Genomic DNA, 20,548 nt, shown 5'->3' on the forward strand with positions numbered 1-20,548 from the left:
AGAAGCTTGATATAACAAATAGAACCCTGGTCTGGAGTCAGAAAACCACCCCCTTGGCCTTAGGAAAGTCACTCAACTTCTCTGACCCTCAGTTTCCTCATCTGTTAAATAGAGATGGTAATAATGTTATATCATAAGTCTTTGTAATATTAAATGAGATAATATACATACAGAAGTCTAAGCTCCAGACTGGAGAGTTAGTAAGTACTGAATAAGTTAATGTTAATGACTACTTTACATTTTTTCTGCACCCTCACTCTTTCTCTTTGCTCCCACTCTTTTCCTTTGTTTCTCCCTCACCACAGAACCCAATTGTAATGATTATTTTACAATAAATAATGTAAATATTTATTGAGCATCAATCAATCACCATTAAATAGTAGTTCAGAAAAGTCAATACACATGTAAAGATTTACTATGCAATTATCAGAAGCAACAGGCTGAGAGACGCTGTGTACTTGGTCCCTGCCCAGTGGGTAAACAATCCCGCAATGCAACAGTCTGGGGCAACACTGCCATTGCATTGCTGATGGTGGCTGACCTTCCAGAAGAGTAAAAACCTGCAATGTTGGGTCTGAGGTTCCTGGGTAAACGCTTCTAGGAGTGGGAGGTGGGAGGGGGCTCATTTCCCTGTCTCCTAGAGTCCCTGAGCTCAGGGGAGCAGGCTCTGTGAACTCTGGGGCAACGACTCTCTCAGGGTTGTTTCTGAGAAGTGGGCATATCTAGAAGAAGGCTGTGTCCTACCAGAGATGTCCAGCTCAACTACGGCTAGACAGGGAGTTGCCAAAGCGGTTCATGAAACCCCCTCTCTGCTCTTTCCCTGCTCTTACCTTTGTCCTGGGTAGTCTGCTCCCCACTCTTACCACACCTTTAAAATTCTACTTAGTCATTCTGAAATTCTTGCAGTTTCTCAAAGGAGCCTTGTCTTCTCTGTTTCATTTAATAATGACAGAGGAAGCAGCTGTTAACTAATTTTCTTGTATTATCTCCTATTTATCAAGGCCCACCCAGCTCAGGTGCCACCTCTGGGCAGTCTTCCTTTATCCCCATCCTTACAGGGGCCCATGTGTTCCCATGGCCTCAGTGCTTGTGGCCCTCGTCAGTCAGTACATAACTGCGACAACTGCCCACTCTCCTAGAAGTGCCTTGAGAGAAGAAGCCAGGCTAAATAATCTCTGTGTCCTTACCTTAACACAGTACAGTGCCTGATGCTTAGAAAGTGCTTAGCAAATGTTGGTGGAACAAATCATTAAGATTCTCCACTGTTAGCCTCTCTGCTCTGTAAGTACGCTGTTGACTGCACTCCCCCAAAAGTTCTTAAAATAGTGTTAAAAAGTGCACACTTTCACCTGTCTTCTTGGGTTGACTAGATTAATGCCTATTTGGCAATGGAAGTTTGTAAGGAGACTTAAGTTCCTTGGAGGTAAGGGGTATGTATATTTTATTTTTATTTTTAAGGTCCATGTATATTTTAAAAATTCACTAATGACTTTGACCTGTGGTTACTGCCACATCCTTTCTTTTTTTAAAAAAAATATTTTTATTGATTTCAGAGAGGGAGTGGGAGAGAGAGATAGAAACATTAATGATGAGAGAGAATCATTGATTGGCTGCCTCCTGCCTGCCCTGACCGGGAATTGAACCGTGACCTGGTTCATAGGTCAACCACTGACCCACACTGGCCAGGTGCCACACTCTTCTTGTATGCTGCTTATAGAGAATACAGGTACCCTGAACTACTTAGTGAAATGATATAAATTTTTTTAAATGACTAAAAATGACCACATATTATCCCACATTTTTGTCAGATGAAATAAAAGAGATATTCTGGGAGAGCAAAACACACACACACAAAACCACCCCAAAAGGAAAACTAACCATTGATTTATTCACATACTCTCTACCCTTCAACAAGGGAGAACCACCTTCTTTTAAAAAGAGTGTAGACTGCCAAATGTTTCTTTTTTCTTTCCTGAAATAATATGTCCAGATGTCACATGCCACTTTGCTAGAGGCAGCAATTACAGAAGATGAGTAGGATACAGAATCAGGAATTAATCCAACAAAAGAATATTCACTGGGCATCGGTGGCTGCTCCATTTGACTTCTGAGAAAGGGAGCCCTTGCTAAGTAATAGTAATGGTTTAATGAACACAAAACACTTCCTCTCAAATATGGCTCTACGATGTCCCTTAATTTTCTTCAAAATAAACTCTTCCACCTACCTTTGCTTTAGGGTGCCCTTGGCATTGATGACTGGCCTTCCATGCATGACAACAGGTAGCTCTGAGGGATTCCAAGTCTGACCTTCTTTCCAACAATATCACCACCTAGGATTTGTCAAATAAAATGGAGGAGAAAGGCTTTAAAAGTTTGAATTTTCTGGGAAAACTTCAAATAGGAGCATAAAAAATGCAATGAAAACAGAGCTGTTCAAATGCTTCTTGCATCCCCTGAGGCATGTCCAAGAAAATGTCCTAAAAATCCTATATAATAAAAGCCCAGCTACTGAAACAGCGGAACGACCAGAATGACCACAATGACCAGAACGACCGTGGCCCCTCGCCCCGGCCAGCCTGGCCCCCAGAGGGGACCCCTGCCCCGATCGGGACCCCCATCAGGGCAGGCTGGCTGGTCCCCACCTGTGCACTGGGCCTCTATAATAATAAAAGGGTAATACGCTAATTAGACCGGATGTCTTCTGGATGTCATTCTGGACATCCTTCCTGACAAAGCCAGGGCCTGAGGGAAGCTGGCCAGGGTCCTGGGTGCCTGCTGCCAGTCGCCAGAGGAGGGAAACCCGGGTCCTGGGTGCCAGAGGGAAGCCAGTGCCGGCAGCTGGGGGAAGGAAGGCCTACTCTTGCACAAATTTTCATGCATCGGGCCTCTAGTAGAAATATAAAACCCTAGCCCACCACCACTCCAACCCAAACCTGCCAAAGGCTCCTGAAACCACAAAATTAGATCAGTGATTCAGGCTAGCAGTTCAAAGTGTAAAGCCTCATTCACAGGTGAGGAATTCGCACCTTTCTCCTTCCCCTTGAACTCCGAGTCTCAGAGGAGGAACGCACGGTGTGGACGCACAAATGAAAGCTCAGAGAAGTCACTCTCTTGGGGTCCTGTGGCCATCCAGGCAGAGACAATCTGATCACCAGCCAAGCACCAGATTCTGTCCCTTCTCATCCCACAGCCTCAGCTGCAGACAGGCATTCACCGTGGCAGGATACAAGGAGAGCCCCGTCTTGAATCTTCGAAGAGACAGGAATGCTCAGGAGGCCAAGATAATAGAAACCTAAAGACCCAAAAGCTGGGGCCCATGCCGCCAGGGCCTGCTCAGCACAAGGCCAAGGAGAGCTCGGACCAAATTCTGGTCCAATTCCTAACCTGGTCGCGACCTGCCATCCTGGGGCCGCAGGGAGTGCTGGAGTGTGTAATCATGGGTGGCGCTCTGGAGTCACAGGGCTCACCACAACCCCTGGGCCCCAGGGGCTCTCCGCCTGTGTGCCCTTCCCCCAGGGGCTCAGCCCCAGCTGTGCCAGCAAAGCCCCTTTGCTGGGGCAGGATCGCAGTGGGAAGGCTGGGGGAGGGGTGGCCGGCCGGGGGCCTCCACTGCTGCTGCTGCTGTTTGCACACATGTAATTAGCTCTAATTCTCCAGGACTTTTCAGTTCGCGGACTCTGGGCCTGGGAGCTGCGCCCAGGGCGAGCCCTCTCACTGGGCCAGGAAGCTCTATCCCTGTCCACAGCACCCTGTGTCATGTGTCTGTCTTGCCCTGTGCATCTCTCTCCCTGTTCCTTGCTCCCTGATCCTGTTACTCATTGCCCATGTCTCGCTGGGCCTTTTGTCTCTGTCTCTCATCGGATCTCTGCCTGTGAAGAACACCCCTGCTGAAGAACACACACCAGCAGAATCTACCTTTTCAATAAAAAACAACAAATGGAAAACAGAGTGAATTAAAAAGCATTAACTTAAAAACAATCCATGTGTCTGCAAATGTGTTCCAAAAGGCAGCACTTCAGCGGGGGTGGCAGGGGCGGGGCGTGTTGGCCACACGTTCTGGAGCCTCAGACACAAAGTGTAGGGGGCTCGGCACCTCGCTGTGGACCCCTCCCACTATTGGACTGGGTTAGGAATTGGGATGGCAGGGTCTGGGGAAAGGACTTAGTCTATACTCACCCTCGAGGACCCCCACCTGATCCCTTAGATCCTTTCCCCTGTTCTGGCATCTGCTGGTCCCTCTTACTCCCCCAGTACCTCCAAACCTTCCTATGCTGACCCCAACTCTCCTTCTGCACCAGCCCTCCACCCCCACACAGATTTCACCCTCTCCCTTCCCCACCCCCGCAGTCTGCTACCCCTTACTTCTTCCTGCCCTGGCCTGCACTGCCCCACCTCCATTCTGCCCTCCTGCCCTAGACCACCCAGCAGCCCTGGCTCCGGGAGAAATGGTTAGAACAAAGCTTTCCTTGGCCGGAAGAGACTCTCCAAGGAGCTGCATGAAGAAAGGCGCTCCCAGTCCTGTACCAGCAATTGCTCTGTCCTGCCAGATGCCAATCAGAAATTGTCTCTGGAGACAGAGGGTAGCAGAAGGAGGCTGCTGTCCTTTGAAGCCCCTCATCAGGAGGAAACTCCCCCCTGCCCCCCCCAAAAAGTTCACCCTGCTGCCTCCCTTATCACTTTCAGCAACCCTCCTTTGCCCCTTTCTCTGATCTCTGGGTCAGTTTTGACCTAATTAATTAGATTTTTATTAGGCCTGGTTTATTTCCTCCAGCCACCAGACAAGATCTATTCCATTACTAGTACACAAGAATGGAGGTGGGGCCAGGCAGGGCAGGAAGAATTATGGGGTAGCAGACTCGGGGGTGGGGAAGGGAGAGGGTGAAATCTGTGTGGGGGTGGAGAGCTGGTGCAGAAGGAGAGTTGGGGTCAGCATAGGAAGGTTTGGAGGTACTGGGGTGAACACTTTTAAAGAGGGTTTTAAAAAATGCTAGTTATTATGATGATGACCAGGAAACAAAAATATGCAAATCGACCAAACAGCGGAACAACCAGAATGACTGCTCAACCAGTAACTATGAGGTGCATTGACCACCTCTCAGTCCCTCCCCCTGGCCGGCAGGCTCTGATCCCCTGATGGCGAATGGGGAACCAGGGTTGGGTGGCAGCAGGGGGCGGGGCTGGCTGTCGGCAGTCGGGGAAGATGGCCCTGATCACAGGCCAGGCCCAGGGACTGTACCTGCGCATGAATTTTGTGCACTGGGCCTCTAGTGTCACCATAAAGAAAGAGGACATTATCACTATCAGCAAAGAAACTTCCAAAGTACAAGAAGAGCTTTGACCAGCTAGGAGGTGGTATGATTGTTGCAAAAAAAGGTATGGGCTTTGTAGTAACAGACCAGGTTTAATTCCTGCTCCATCACTTAGTGGCTGTGTAACTTTAGGCAAATCATTTAATTTTGTGAAACCTATATTTCCAACTTTTATTTGGATTTCTGACAGCCTCATAATTTTATTGCTCATTCATTAAAGTAATTAATAAATGCTTATTTATTAAGCAATTATTAGGCCTGGTTTATTTCCTCCAGCCACCATATGGGCTTCCCTGAGCTAGTCACAACCCATCTGAGAGAGGTACTCCCAGATTCCATGCTGGGTACTAGAAATTCAACAATAAGGTACAATGGTTTCCCTCAAAGATTTATTTCATTGTCTAGGAGCAGAGATAGTTGAATAAATAAAATAATTGCAGTGCATTGTGATAATTGCTTTGATACTGGTAAGTTCAAGGTAGTATGAAGGAGAAAGTGATCAGGTCCACCTAGGACAATCAAGGAAGGCTTTGAAGAAGAGATAAAGTTTAGGCATGATTTAAAATGTGTTTTTATTGGTTTTTAGAGAGAGAGGAAGGGAGAGGGAAAGAGAGATAGAAACATCGATCTGCTGGACTTCCTGCACACCCCCTACTGGGGATCAAGCCCGCAACCTGGGCATATGCCCTGACCAGGAATCAAACTGGCGACCTCTTGGTGCATGGTCCGTTGCTCAACCAATTGAGCCACACAGCCTGAGCTTAAGCATCATTTAAATGTTTAACAGACAAGCAGAGGTGGTGAATGGAAAGATGCGCAAAAAAACCCAAAAAACAAAACCCAGAATGCTCAATGGCATGACATGGAAATTAGCTGCTTCAAGAGTTCAGACACATCAAGAGGCTCAGCGTGTCATTTTGAATGAACACGTAGACCATGGCAATACTTCTTAAGACCCCCATCTCTTTCCCATTTCCCTCTCATCACAAACTGCTCCTCCAGTCCTCCTACCCATCCTGAAAAGCCTGCCCCCCATTTTAGCCCCCACATCTCCTGCTCCTATCTCCTTCCCACTTCCTCCTTATTCTACATCATAATGTGGATGAAAAAGAGGTCACATACTAAACCTGACTAGCTCAGGGAAGCCCATATGGCAGGCCTTACAAACTCAGAGACCTAAGGTGACCACATAGGATGGTCTGAAATTAAAACTTCCTCACTACAAGTGAGTCCTGGCAGGTAGTCATGTCCTAGGCTGCTATCTTCCTTGACAAAGGTTAATATTTACCTTAACTCAGCCTGTCTATTGTCTTTTTGCATCCATAATAGCCCACCTTTGGAATGTTAGGGTAATTTCAGGGCATAATTTTCCACCAGAGCAGAAGACCACAGAACCCCTCATTGTTATCATTATTGTGTTGTTAACTGTTAACTATCCTATCCCCACCTATGTAAAAGAAGTATGTGCCTATTCATTTCACTTTTTATCCAATCCCAGAGATTTCCTAGCTTTGCTTTCTCCCACTTCCTAATCTATCACCAATAGATTTCATGTAACCCCCTTACCCCTCCTCCTTTAATTCTAATGTACAAAATAAGGTGCAAAACTACCATTCGCTGGAGCATTTTCTCAATCAGTTGAGATGTTGCTTCCCGGGATTTGTCATCAGTTTGGCTCAAATAAACTCATAAAAATTATCTACAGGTTTGGATGTTTTCTTACGTTGACAATATAATCCCCAAAGATAAGTCTGGTAAGCAGGAAGAGGCTTCTCTGGAGGGTGAAGTGGGAGAAGAAATGAAACCTGCACAGTCAGGATCCTTTTAGAGGCCAGGCGGAAGGGAAAGGTTGGAAGGACTCATGTATTAATAATTTTGTTTTTGTTACAGTAGACTCAAAAGCCAGGCAGATCATCTAAATAAGTCATGGGCGCAAAGAGGGTTAGCAGAAAGTACAGATCCTTGTTCCAAGGAAACAAAACAAGAAAAGAAGGTTCTAAGAAGTGGGTGAAACGTTGCCTAGAGAAGTTCCCTGGGCTGCAGGGAACCACCGCAGCAACTTGTATAGGTTCTAGTGCTCTCTGGCACAGGGAGAAACGAGCCATTAAAGGTTCTGGTAAGGCATGGACATCGTTGGAAGAAGGTATAGAGTGAGCAGAACACAAGAGTCAGAAGCTTAGGTAGTACAGTGGGGCCTTGACTTATGAGTTTAATTCGTTCCGAGACCGAGCTCGTTAAGGAGCTCGTTAACTCAAATTACTGTCAACTCAATGCAAAAAATCGGCCTAGAGACAGCTGGTATCTCAAAAAACTCAATAGTCGGGACACTTGTAAGTCAAGGCCCCACTGTAGGTCAAAGGAGAAAGTTAATGAAGGATTCTGAGGAGACTCTGCCAGGAAGTGGAAGAGCCAGGTGTGTGTGCTGTCCTGGAAATCAGGAGGCATTTTTCAAGGAGACAGTCAGTGTCAAACGTCCCGTAATCGTCAAATTGATAATGAATAATAAGTATCCATTGAGTTTGGTAATTAGGAGATCACTGGTAATTTTAACAAAAGCATCTTTAGCGATAGGGGCAAAAGCAAACTGCAAAGCGCTCATAGAAAGTACCTCTCTCAGATGGGTTGTGAATATTAAATGAAGTAGTGTATTACCATATGGGAAGCACCTGACACAGAGCCAGGAACACTTTCAAAGAGGGTTTTAAAAAACGCTAGTTATTATGATGATGACTTGGCAAACACAGGTTGAGCCTACATCTAGTTGGCTCCCTGGCCTGACTCTTCAACCTACAACTTGGTCAAGAACTGTAGTTACTGTTCTGAGTTCTATCACTAAATTCAATGTGACCTTGAGGTCACAACCTCTAAGTGCCCTTGTTTCCTTTTTGTAAAATGACAGGCTATGCACCAAATGATTTTTCTAATAAACTCTCCCAGCTCTGATGATCTCTGGGTCAGTTTTGACCTAATTAATTAGATTTTTATTAGGCCTGGTTTATTTCCTCCAGCCACCAGACAAGGTCTATTCCATTACTGGTACATTCGAAGCTGCTCCTACACAAATGGCCCTGTAATGACTGAGTGGTTTATGGTCTGAGAATGCAACCTAAGTTTAATATTAACCTGAGCAAAGCATTCCTGTTATTTTAGTCAGTAGTTATAGAGCTTCTGCTCTGTCCCAGGCTACAGGCCATGGGGAATATAAAAAAGCATTATATCTGATCCTTGCCCTGAGGGAGACATCTAAAAATCCGGATACTACTATAAGGGATTATATAATGAAGTCTAAGCACTACAGGAGTTGAAAGAAAGGGGACAATAAGAACATTTGAAGCAAGAGATGAGAAAGAAGCTAAATCTTCAGCTCTTGCTGTTTGTCATGAATTCCACAATTAAATGGGTGAGATCTGGGGCGCTATCTAAAATGCTACTTGTCTTTGTTGGCACAGATGATGGAAAAGCAGATGCTCATAACTTCAGACTTTCCTTCCTATTCTCCCTGGGGTGTTCTTGCAAGGATGAACGGACAACAGGTGCACTACCTTGCACACATTTACACATGTATACTCGCAGACACCATGACAATCCCCATCATCCATACATTTGGGGACTCCCCACAGGAGATTAAATTCCTTTAAGGTGAAGTTGCTGCTTCTCTTGTCCATTGCATAAATATTTATGAAATAAATCAAAGAAATCATCGCCCTCCAGAATATAGGAGAAATAAAGGAAGTTTCCTTAACTGAAACTTTCAATGGCATTAAAACCTTAAAAATAGTGATGCTTATACTTTGGAAATTCTTTGATTTTCAATGTCAGCCCAATCTGACTCCCTGATTTCACTCTCTGCAAAATGTTGCTTAAGCCCCACTGGCAGGGCTTCTTATCCAAAGAGCCATTGACAGAACCACTGCCAAAAACTTGCTGGAGCTGGACAAAAACCCAGTGGGTGTGGGTAGAAGAAAAGTTATGCTTGAATGACAAGCAAACACCAGAAGAATTAATCTTACAAGCTCACCTTTGAGATCAGATAAAGACAGCTTTACTTTTTAAAGACAATATTCATTTCTATCAGTTCAATAAACTGCTCTTAGCAACACTGATAGCCATCTGTAATGGGCAGAAACAAAGAAGCTCTCTTAACAGTAAAATTTAAATTGTTTACTTATCTTACTTCAGTTTATTGCCTCTTTCATGATGGTCTTTTGCTAAATGAGTCTAAAAAAATACTTGGTGATGTGTGTAAACAAGCCAGAAATTCTCAAGACTGTGGTCTAATGAAAGCAAATAAACAGGGTTTACAAAATAATTCAGTACACTGAAAGAGGCAGTGTTTGGGACATAAATTTAGATTTCTATAAACAAGAAGTTAATAATCATAAGTCAAAATTCATAAGGATCACTATAAAGACTGGAAGTGGAAAAATATCCTCCAGATTCAGAAACATCTCCTAGTCAATTGCAAAAAATAATTCTGTCCATGAATTATTATCATTTATATTCCAACACATTTTTGCAAATGTTTATTGAGCTTCAACTATGTGCAATGAATAGTTCTTAAAACATATGCATCCAATCAATGCAATCGGACATTACACATTTATCAAGGACTGGGGAATGTAGCAACAGTTGTTTTTGCCTGTCCAGCCTCTATGTGTTGCCCCTTCTTCTGTTAAGAACACCTGAATTTGCCTTTAGGGAGCCATTCTCCCCTACTCCACACTATGTGTTTCTATGGGACTAATACCACTCTTCTAGCTGCAAGGCAATTCAGGTGATCATGACCAGCTCAATTGTCCTTTGGCTACAGTGATTGATTTAGAGATGGGCATAAATAAAGACTAAAAAGGAGATTGGTTTGGTGATATAAGCCAGACCAATGAGACTAAATTCTGTATTTTTGTTAGAACAACTTGGACAAGAGGAGCTCTCTTCCCACCGATTGCAAGCTGTAAGGGTGATGAACTCAGACCCTGTTTAGAAGACACCAACACAGAGAATGGAGAGTGAGACCAAGTCTCAATGAAGGGGCTGGGTATTTGCCCCTTGCCTCCAGATCTTCCCTCTTCTCCTCTCTACCTGCTGACTAATAAGGGACTCTAGTAACCTATCTTCTCCTCTGGTTTCCAGGTGGGAGTACTGTCATATCAGACACATCAGATTACTTATTTCCCAATCCCTTTCCATGGGTTCTCCTTCAGGCTGATTGTCTCTCTACTGAAGGCTACAGTTCCCGTCAGGGGACTGCTGCCACAACTCTCTGTCTTCAGGTTTCAATAACCACTCTTGCTTCGCTCCTTCATGCCTAGAGATGGTGACAGTGTCCGTTACTTGCTCTGGTACTTCAGTATCCCTTGTAATCTTCCTGAACTCTGCCCTTATCATTGTAAGTAGCCTTCTTAAAAACCTACTTAGATGGCGTCATCCGTTTCCTGCCAGGGCCCCGACAGATAAATTGACTTGAGTTCTGGATCCAGACATGTTTAAGGATAGTGATACTTCTAACTTTTCAGTTACTTGAGCCAATAAATTCCTCTTTTCCTAAAGGCTGTTTGAACTTGGTTTTCTGCCACTTACAAGAGAGTTTTAATATAGTTTGTTAGGTTCTTTTGACCACATAGGCTTGCACAAGACACTCTTAAAAAGGAAGGGGCACTATTATAAACTGAATTGGACCCCTCAAAGTCATATGTTGAAGTCCAAACCCTCCAATATCTCAAAATGTGATTATATTTGGAGATAAAGTCTTTAAAGAGGTAATTAGGTTAAAATGAGGTAATTAGCATGGAGCCTAATGCAATTTGACTGCTATCCTTATAAAAAGAGATTAGGACACAGACATGACAGTGGGGAGACATGGTGGGGACATAGGGAGAAGATGTTCAACTATGAGCCAGGAAAAACCAACCCTGCCAATACCTTGATATCAGACTTCTAGCCTTTAGAATTGGGAGAAAATAAATTTCTGTTGTTTAAGCCACTTAGTCTGTGATACGTTGTTGTAGAAGGTACCTATAAACTAGAACCGGGAAAGATACTGCTAGAGGCCAATGATAGTTTCCAGCCTTCTGAGCCAGCCTCATCTCTTAACTATGGCATCTGTGCCCCTGTAAATTGGTTCCATTCACCTTTATTACTCACTGGCCAGTCCTCCTATATTTCCCAATCCAAACTAATTGTCTTGGCTAACTACCATTGATACTATTGGGGTGAGACCTTTGCACCAACACACCTCACGGATTTCTGGCCAGCAATGGATAAGTTGCCTTTGGATCATATGCCTGGTCTGGTTCCACCAGTGGCTGTCAGGTATAGGAAACAATTACATGCTGGTTCCCTGCACAGAGTGGTGGGAGGGTCAGTTTCAGGGAGACAGAGAGGCTGGACACAGCTGGCACTTGACAAGCCCGGCATTTGGTCTCCTGGGCTGTGGCAAAATAATTACATGGAAATCTCAATACCAACACATACTGCTCAGATTTGGCTTCAATTTTTACTACTGTAGCCAATTCCTCATTTCAGTCACTCAGCACACTTTCTTGACCTTGAGTTTTATGAGAGATCCCAGAATCCTTACACGAACCACACTGTTTTGCTTGAGTAAGCTTGATATATTTGTTACTTGAAAGCAAAACAAAAAAAAAGCCTTGATTAAAATCATTTCAATAGAGAACAGCAATTTTGTTCCAGAAAGAGGGATCTGTTTATGAGCAAACATGGCTATTATGGACTTGTCCTAACAATGCTATCAGCTTGATGACCATGCTAGCTCCCTGCACCTCTTCATGAACAATACAAGAAACGGAAGGAATGCTGAAGAAGGTCTTCCACCTCCCAGTAGTGCTGCCAGAGAATCTTAAGGTACCTGAGGAGGTCATCTACTCCGCCTCAGATAGGAACTGTTTTCTTCTAGTTTCTGAAATCCTAAAGGAGTGAATTATTTCCAATTTCCTGACTTCTCTTTCTTTGCGTACTTCTCATACCACAGAGACAGGATCTAGTGGCTGCAGGCCTTAGAGTTCACCATTTGTGGAGCTAATATCATGTGTCTGGTAGTTTGATTACCTTTCTGTCAGTAGTCATTTCTCTGTTTGGGGAGGTCTGGCTTGAGGCAGGGATGCGTTGGCCTGGGGCAAGGGCAATCTTGTGGGGCACTCGGGCTTTCAGGCTACTCTGCTGTCCCATAGGCCTGTCCAGCAGAGTGTCCAGCCATTTCACTTGCATCCAGGAGCCTGGAGGTATGGGAGTCTGAGTGGGCAGGGGAAGCTTGACCCTTTACTGAATTTGAATATTTGGAGGCAAAAGGAGACACACATAGAAAGCCACCTTTTATTTACTAGAGGCAAAGTATAAAAACACTGAAAGATTTAAGTCAAGAGAGCCATGAGATCAAATTTTCACCCCAGAAAGAACATTCTGGGTCAATTTGAAGTAGAGTAGCTTGGAGGTGGGTAGGCTAGAGGTAGAGCCAGGCTCGAAAGCTGGTGCAGGAAGCCAAGCTAGAGGTGAGGATGACCTGAAGGAACTGGAACTAGTAGGGATGAGGAGAGGAGGGCACTGAGAAAAATGTAGGGGCTACAGGCGAGGCTAGGGCCTGCTGTCCAGTACCCCAGAAGGAGCAGTGCAAAGGTACATCTGGCTATGATATTGAGGAATGAGATGGGACGGTCAGGCCCAGGCCCAAGCAATTCTGCCTTCAGTTCTTCACTCTGCCCAAGGCTAGGAAAGAACTTGGAGACCTATCAGGTCATTGTAAATTCCCTAAAAAGGCAAGAGGATCATCCCTCTTAGAAGAAAGTGGTGAAAGAGAACTCTCATCTGCAGCAGAGGTAGCAGGGCCAGAAGGATAAATATCTGGAGCTGGACACAACTGGTGAAGAGCAAGACAGTGGCCCACAGGTAATGCTGAGGAGCATTCAGGAGTGAAGCTGAAAAGTCTTTGCACACCCTCAGAAATTAGGTATAGACACACCCCAGTACCTCAGAAATTAGGTATTGACGAAACTCAGGCCTGCTGTCTTTTTTTTAGGGTAAGGAGCTATTTAAGGGAGATGAAAGGAGGGATTAGAACTTCGAGTGGCAGCATAGTTTAAAAAAATTTCCCTAAACATATTTGCATCCCTCCCTTCCTACTCCCTTTACATTTTAGTGACCATTTGAATGACAAATAATGAACCAGCCCTTTCTAAGGTGAGGTAGATTATAGTATTTGCTCTCTCTTTTCCCTGCATTGACTGGGTCTGACTGTGACTGGCTTTGGCCAATAAAAATGTGAGCAAAGGCTTAAACTGTGCTTGTGTGGTTTGGCCTGGCCTTTTGCATTCCCGCCCTCTGCCCTAAAAAGAGCCCTCTCGATCCACCTGGGCCCTGCCTGGAAGAAGAGCCGAGAAGCAGAACTGAACCACCTGTAGGCTGCAGCAGAGCCACTGTGGGCAGCCTCAGGCCCATGGGCAAGATGTCTTTGTTTTATTGGTCACAGAGATTTGGTGGAGGTTTATTACACAGCATTAGTGAAGCAAAAGCTGACTAACAGGAATTTGATTCTAAAAAATGTGGTGCTGCTATGATGGAAACTTAAAATATGTGTCCTTGGTCTTGGAACTGAATAGCAGGCAGTAAGAAAGTGGAGACTGGAAAAATGATGATCCATGCTCTCTAGTAGCAGATATTTGGTAAAACTGTCACCTGTGATAATTTGAAGACAAAAATATATGTAATAAGGTGTGATTTTGGTGATGAGATTTCAAGACAGACTGTTACCATCATGAGTTGGTTACTGATTTTGTTACAGTTTTTCAGAAAACAACTGGCCTGCTTGCAGGCAGGGATGAAAGAGTAAAGAGTGACTTCAGAAATTCTGGGACTTGCAAATTTGAAAAATAGAACTGTTTCTTATCTTTAAATGGAAAAAGAAGAAATTAAGAAATGCTTAAGGCCACAAAAGCTACTGCAAACCATTGAGAATTTTTGGTACACAGCAAAAGCTCATTAATACATCTGGCAAAGTTTCCCAAGGAACTGAGGAATGACTCTGGAAGGGATTTGAAGTGAGGGGTGGGTGAAGGAGAAAGTGCCAGGGCCCCTCCAAATAGTTATTGGCTCTATCTCCAAAATCAGATTAGAGTATTTCAAACATCACATTCACAAGAGATACTAGAAATGTTATCCAATGAGTACAGTCCAGAATGTTATATAAACTTCAATAGTTTGTGATACTATTAAAATCCACACAACAATTATAGTCCCAAACAAGGGCCTGTAATAAACTCCTTGGAAATGAGATTAAGATATAAAATACTAATGAATATTAAAACCTCTTAGATCATTTTAATGCAGAATACACAAATCTTAATGACACCATCTCAACTATGCTTTTCTTGAAGGCAATTATTAAAACAGATATCCAAAACAAAAATTAACTTCTATATTTATAGAACAAGATTAAAAAATAACTTGTTTATTTTTTGAGCCATAAGTTTGCACCTTATTAAGACAAATATAGGTAGAATCAAAACTCTTTTATTGAAAACTTATTTGAGTCCACCAACAATGGCTTAATTAATACTAATATTGATATTTATTTTTCTGATATAAACTTTATATATGTAATTTCATGCTAAGCAAGATTTGATACAGCAAATTACCAACGTAACAAAATAATTCAGACTTACCCACAGAGTTTAAGGGAAACAGACCCATATTCAATGACTGAAAACTATTTTAACAGGTTTTACTTATTGATCTGAAAGACATTTTGAAAATGACATTTATTTTTTCACTTTTCCTGGCATTAACTAGGGATAACCTTGCCACAGTCTACTTTACAAAGCTACAAGGAAGGAACACTCAACTTGATGTTCATGTGAAATATAATTACCCACTTTTCTTCCTTTACAACATGTACTCCATAGACAGGATTACAAGCCAAGAAGTACATAATACACTGCCTGTCATTAATAATAAGTATGCTCTTTAGAAATTTATTTCACAATAACACTTACTGAAACTATCCTTTGCTTGCTTTCTTGACTATTACAAATATTATAGCACTTCAACAAGTATTGCCTACTTCAAATCAAAGATAGAAATAGAAATTTATTGAATGAATGGACTAGGTACAATCATAAATAAGAATTGTAAATTTTTTAAAATAAGGATTTTAAATGTTTTTATTGATTTTTTTTTTAAGAGAGAGAGAGCGAGGAAGGGAGAGGAAGAGAGAAAAACATCAATGTGAGAGAGAAATATTGATCAGTTGCCTCTTGCACGCACCCCAACCAGGGACAAACCTGCAACCTGGGCATGTGCCCTGACTGGGAATTGAACCTGTGACCTTCAGGTCCATAGGATCTTTCAGTGAATGGGACAACCAACTGGCCAGGGCAGTATTGTAAATTTTAACATGTATAGTTTCATCTCTGCCCATGACCCTTAGGTGGTTACCCTGGTAGGCTCAGGGTTTCTATGCCAGGAGTATAGACAGATGTAGGGCATCCATCTTGCCCTAAAGAAACATCACAGATCCTTCAAGGCTTTGCACAAAGGTTACCTACTGAATGAAGTCTTTCTTGAGTCTCCCAAACATAAGTGATCTCTTCCTCCTTTAAATCCATAGAGCTAATAGTCAAAAGCACTGTACAGATGAGGAAACTGGGGAGGATTTGTATTCAGAATTTAACTCCAGAAGTGGTTAAGACTTGGTTTGCATTTGAATTGTATATTGAACTCAGTTGGGAGTTCCTTCAGGTAGAGGAAAAATGCAGAGGGGAACCATTCCAAAGTGAAAGGGAAGGTAATCAGAGATAGCTTAGTAGAAATAAAAAGTTGAGAGTTCAGTGGTTTCAAGGAAACATGCTGATTACACATGTAATGCTGATTACATGAGGAGGGGAAAGTGTTCAAACCTTGTATCTTTATGATTCCCAAGCCCAGGTAAGCCAGAAACACAGCTGGTGGGTAACCAGGAGTCCAGACCCATCTGAATCTGAATTGCACATACTCTGTTTCCAGAAGTCCTGGCAATGGCATTAGGATGAGAAAAGTCACATGATAATACTGTAAACAGTCTCTGAGGCAGGGATGCAAGTAGTTTGTCTACTAGCTGTAGCTCTGAAAGAAGTCCTGAGAGCATTTGGGAGTGATGCCATGAAAGGGTTATAATATACTATCAAGTCTGGGTACTTTGGATCCTCCTTATCTTGCTTTGGAGATAGGCACTGTGGCTTGAAAGAAAATGTAGTACATTATTTTTTCCAATAGCTTGGCTTGGAAAAGGAGGAAAGAGAACTGAAAGTAGCTGTATTGGCAGAAGGGTCTGGGGTTAAAGGAGGTTTTGTATTTTTATAAATAGAAAGGACTGGAGACTTTTAATTCTGAGAAGAGAGAGGCTGTGGTAGAAATTAGCTAAAGTGGATGGTTAAAAGAGCAAGTTCCTTAAACTAGCAGTATTGAGTGGGGCTCAGGGCAGAAAGGGAGGTATTAGCTGAAGGAAGGTGTTAAGAGAGGGCATGGATGTGGATACATTCAGAGTGCTGTGGGGTTGAAGTTTGGAGAGGTAGTATTTAATAACTTCAGAGTTTTTGCAGAGGAGATAAGGCTCCCTGCTAAGAGTGAGAGGGAAATAGGAAAGAGAGAGGGCTTCCGCAGACTGGAGAAAGTTTATAGAATGTAGAGTGGACAATGGGACATCTGCCTTGTGTTGGGGGCATAGTTGAGGTTGGAGACCATTTGTAGTAGAAGCAGTCTGAACGGTGCTGCGAGTTTCTTCAGCTGTGATAACTACTTGGGGTAAAGAAAGGCAAAACGATTTATCCAGGGCTCAGCTGTTGCTGAGAGAGCTCAACAGGACAATGGAGCGAGGCATCTGAGGTGTGCCTGAGAGGGTGGCTGATAGGATGATGGCATCTTAGATAAACAGGGGAAATTTGTATGGTCAATGGAATGCAGTCCTTTGTAAGGTTCAAAGAGCAGTGTAATAGGAAATGGTGGGTTTGGAAGGACAGGAAGAGATGGTCAGAAAAACTGGAATTAAAAATTTTAGAACTGGATGATATAACAAGACCTGATGGATCTGGAGTCAGCAAAATTAAGTTGAAGAACTCTGAAATTATTGGACTGGATCACCCATAAGATCATGAAAGCCACCTGTGACAATGGTAGGCAATAAGGTGTTAAGGATGACTTTTCCTTAATTTTAAAAAAGGTTTAACTGAAGTCTAACATAGTCTACCTTTATTTTTTTAAATTATACACTATTTTTTTAAGATAAATTTTAGGTTTATAAAAAATTGAGCAAAAAGTCAGGAGTTCCCATATAATCTTTATTTTTAGCTATCTTATAATGTGTGTGGTTTAATCATATGCTTTCTCAAAGCCTTGGGAGTAAATGCCTAGCTTGACTGCATTTTGTAGCACTAGGATTGTGACTTGATTAGGATTATTGATAATAAACTCTAATCCAGCAGTGCCTAAAAAATCCTTCTCACCTCTCACTCTCATCATCAACTTTGTCAAAAAGTACCTATCCTTTCACTCATTTCAAATGCTGTCCACTTCATGAAGCGTTCTCTGATTGCCACACCAGGATGCCAGTTCTCTCTCCTTTAGTATCTCATAGAACTTTGATAATAATTCTTTTATGATACATATACACTGCCTTCTGGTAGAGATTTTTTGGTATTTTATTTATACAACATTAGGCTCTAAGCTCTCTAGAGGACAATGTCTCTAGCACCTGGCATAGTGCCTTGCACATGGTAGGTTTACAATAAACATTCGTGGAAGTAAATGAATTATGAAGTGAAAATTTCAACTTCACAAAGGAGGTAAGCTAGGATGTAAATATCCCTTCTTTCAACAAAAGGACTGGCTTCATATTTTGTTAATTTATTAGTTCCTTTAATGCATTTAATATATAATTTATAAAATGTCAACTAAACTAGGAATAGTTCAGTTCCAAAATTTTAATTAAACTAGGAAGTTTCTTTGCAAAAAATAAAGTACATGTATGTAACCACTTACTTTGGATTATCTGAAGCAAATCTTGCTTTCATGTTCTTGTCAACACCAATGGTCTTTGTTCAGACCTTTCACTGTCTCTTGTTTATTTATACTCCTCCCAGAAATCCTCACCCAGTTTTTAAGCCCAAACATATTGCCTTCTCTGATGTAGGGGAAGGTGTAAGTTATTTAGCTCATTCTAGGATGATGCAGTCTGGTGTAGAGAGAGCACAACCTCTGGAGTCAAACATTTCTCAGGTTCAATCTTATTTCCATCACTCACTAGTATAGAGCTCAAGGAGGACTGTACTTCTCTGAACTATGTCCTTATAGGTAAAGTGGCATTAATAAGACACCTAACTCACAAGAGAGTGGTGAGGACAAATATAATATATGTCAAGTACCTAACCACACAGCTCAATAAATATGTTCCCTTATCCCTGAGACATGATTGTGTCAGCCTCTGTCATTGGTGTAAGAAGTAGAAAAATTTTCTGACAAGGAGGCTTGGTGGGAAAGTTAGAGCAGTATGAGTCTTTGGGAATGTAGATCTTCACAATGTGTCTTACGTTTGCTTTAAAGCATTTTCAAAAGACCAGGCAGTCACGTCCAAATGGAATTACACAAATGTAATACAACATATATATGTTTTTATTTTCTAAAATGTTTGTGTTACTGTTCCTATATAGAACTTTCTATTCTTCAGAGATGAGCCACATTGCAAAAGCGGTCCTATAGGGATCACCTTACAGCAGGTGTTCTCAAACTACGGCCCGCGGGCCACACGCGGCCCGCGCTGCCTGTCCTGCTTAGCAGCCGACTCGTCCCGGGCCCACAGTGCACATGTGTGGAATGTCTGAGGGACAGTGAACTGGCCCCCTGTTTAAAAAGTTTGAGGACCTCTGCCTTACAGGATCTAAACCAAGAAGTCCCTGAGACTAATTACAATACAGCATAAAACATCTTTGTTAATGACTTGAGCATTGTATTTCTTGAATCTGTAATCACTTATTATTTTAACCTTTCAAAGCCAATAATTTTAAAGCATTCAACTCAAACTACGTTCATTGGGCTAGAAATGCTTTATTGCAGCTTGGCCGATATTTACTTTTACTAATGTCATTAGTGCAACTTAAAGATGAATCATGCTGGGGTATACAGCACTACCTTTGTTTTTAGAAAATACTATCCTTTTATGAGTACATGAAGTGTGTCATGGGAGCAAACATTAGCAACAAATATTCTTCTGATTCTCCAGGCATGCTTACATTTCTATTAAGCATAAGTAGTTTGTCTTGGAAAAAGGCCTGGATTTAGATTTACTTTTCCAGGATCATGTCGAAATCTCATAACATCCTTTGGAGAAGAGTCCAGCTCCAGTCACTAAGGCTTAATTAAAATCTCTAGCCCACAGTCTGTGCATATCCCTTACCTATCCCATAGCTTTAGCTCCTGGTAACCGTTGTTATGTTAACACTCATGTTCAGTGGGTCACTGAAATCAAATTAATGCAATCATTTGAAAAGTCAGACATCAATTGTGTTCATTTATCAACACTCTCACATATAAAAGGTACAAAATAAAGGCAAAGTGATTCTGTTTAACTTGGAGAGTCCTGAATGGATGGACATAGATAGACTGCAAGTATTTTAGTGGGAAAATAAAACTATTTGTGAAATAAAATCCCAATTAAAGAAAATAAAAAGACAAAGTAAGAACAAAATTCCTTCGTATGAAAGTTATTTCTGACTCTCTCATAGGTGAAGACTCAGGATCCCAAACTGCATTTCCTGGGGATTTGGAAATGCTTTTAGAATCTCCCAAGTTTCTTGGGCTGAGGGCAGGTGTTCTCAATGATCTCAACCAGCAGCCCCATCTTTAACATTACGTCTTGGGCCTTCCCAGACCCCCAGAACCAGCAGCTTGAGGGTGGGCCAGCAATCTGTGTTTTAACAAGTGCTCCAGCCACTGATGTTCTGCTCTGAAGTTTGGAAACCTCTGTCCTATAGCAATTGTTCTCAAACCTTCCAGTGCAGCAAAATCCCCTGGAGGGTTTGCTTAAGCATGAAATTCAGTGGCAGTAAATCCAGGGATTTGTGTGGGAACCTACATTAATTATGTTTGAAGAAAAATGGGTGGTTCTGGTGTAGGTGGTCTGTAAACCACAATTTGAGAGATTTTTGGCTTTAAGTTTGACAAAACTTCTATTTCCCCTTCCTCCCCTCAAAATTCCCTTCCAC

The 20,548-nt window shown here is 42.4% G+C and overlaps 1 protein-coding gene across 2 annotated transcripts in view; it reads left to right on the plus strand.

Annotated features, from left to right (window-relative positions):
- The window catches only part of DNAJC5B (DnaJ (Hsp40) homolog, subfamily C, member 5 beta), an 88,619-nt gene that overhangs the window by 3,818 nt on the left and 64,253 nt on the right, over positions 1–20,548 (plus strand). The window lies entirely within an intron of this gene.

This window comes from Myotis brandtii, unplaced genomic scaffold, assembly GCF_000412655.1.
Source record: "Myotis brandtii unplaced genomic scaffold, ASM41265v1 scaffold254, whole genome shotgun sequence".
NCBI lineage: Eukaryota > Metazoa > Chordata > Mammalia > Chiroptera > Vespertilionidae > Myotis > Myotis brandtii.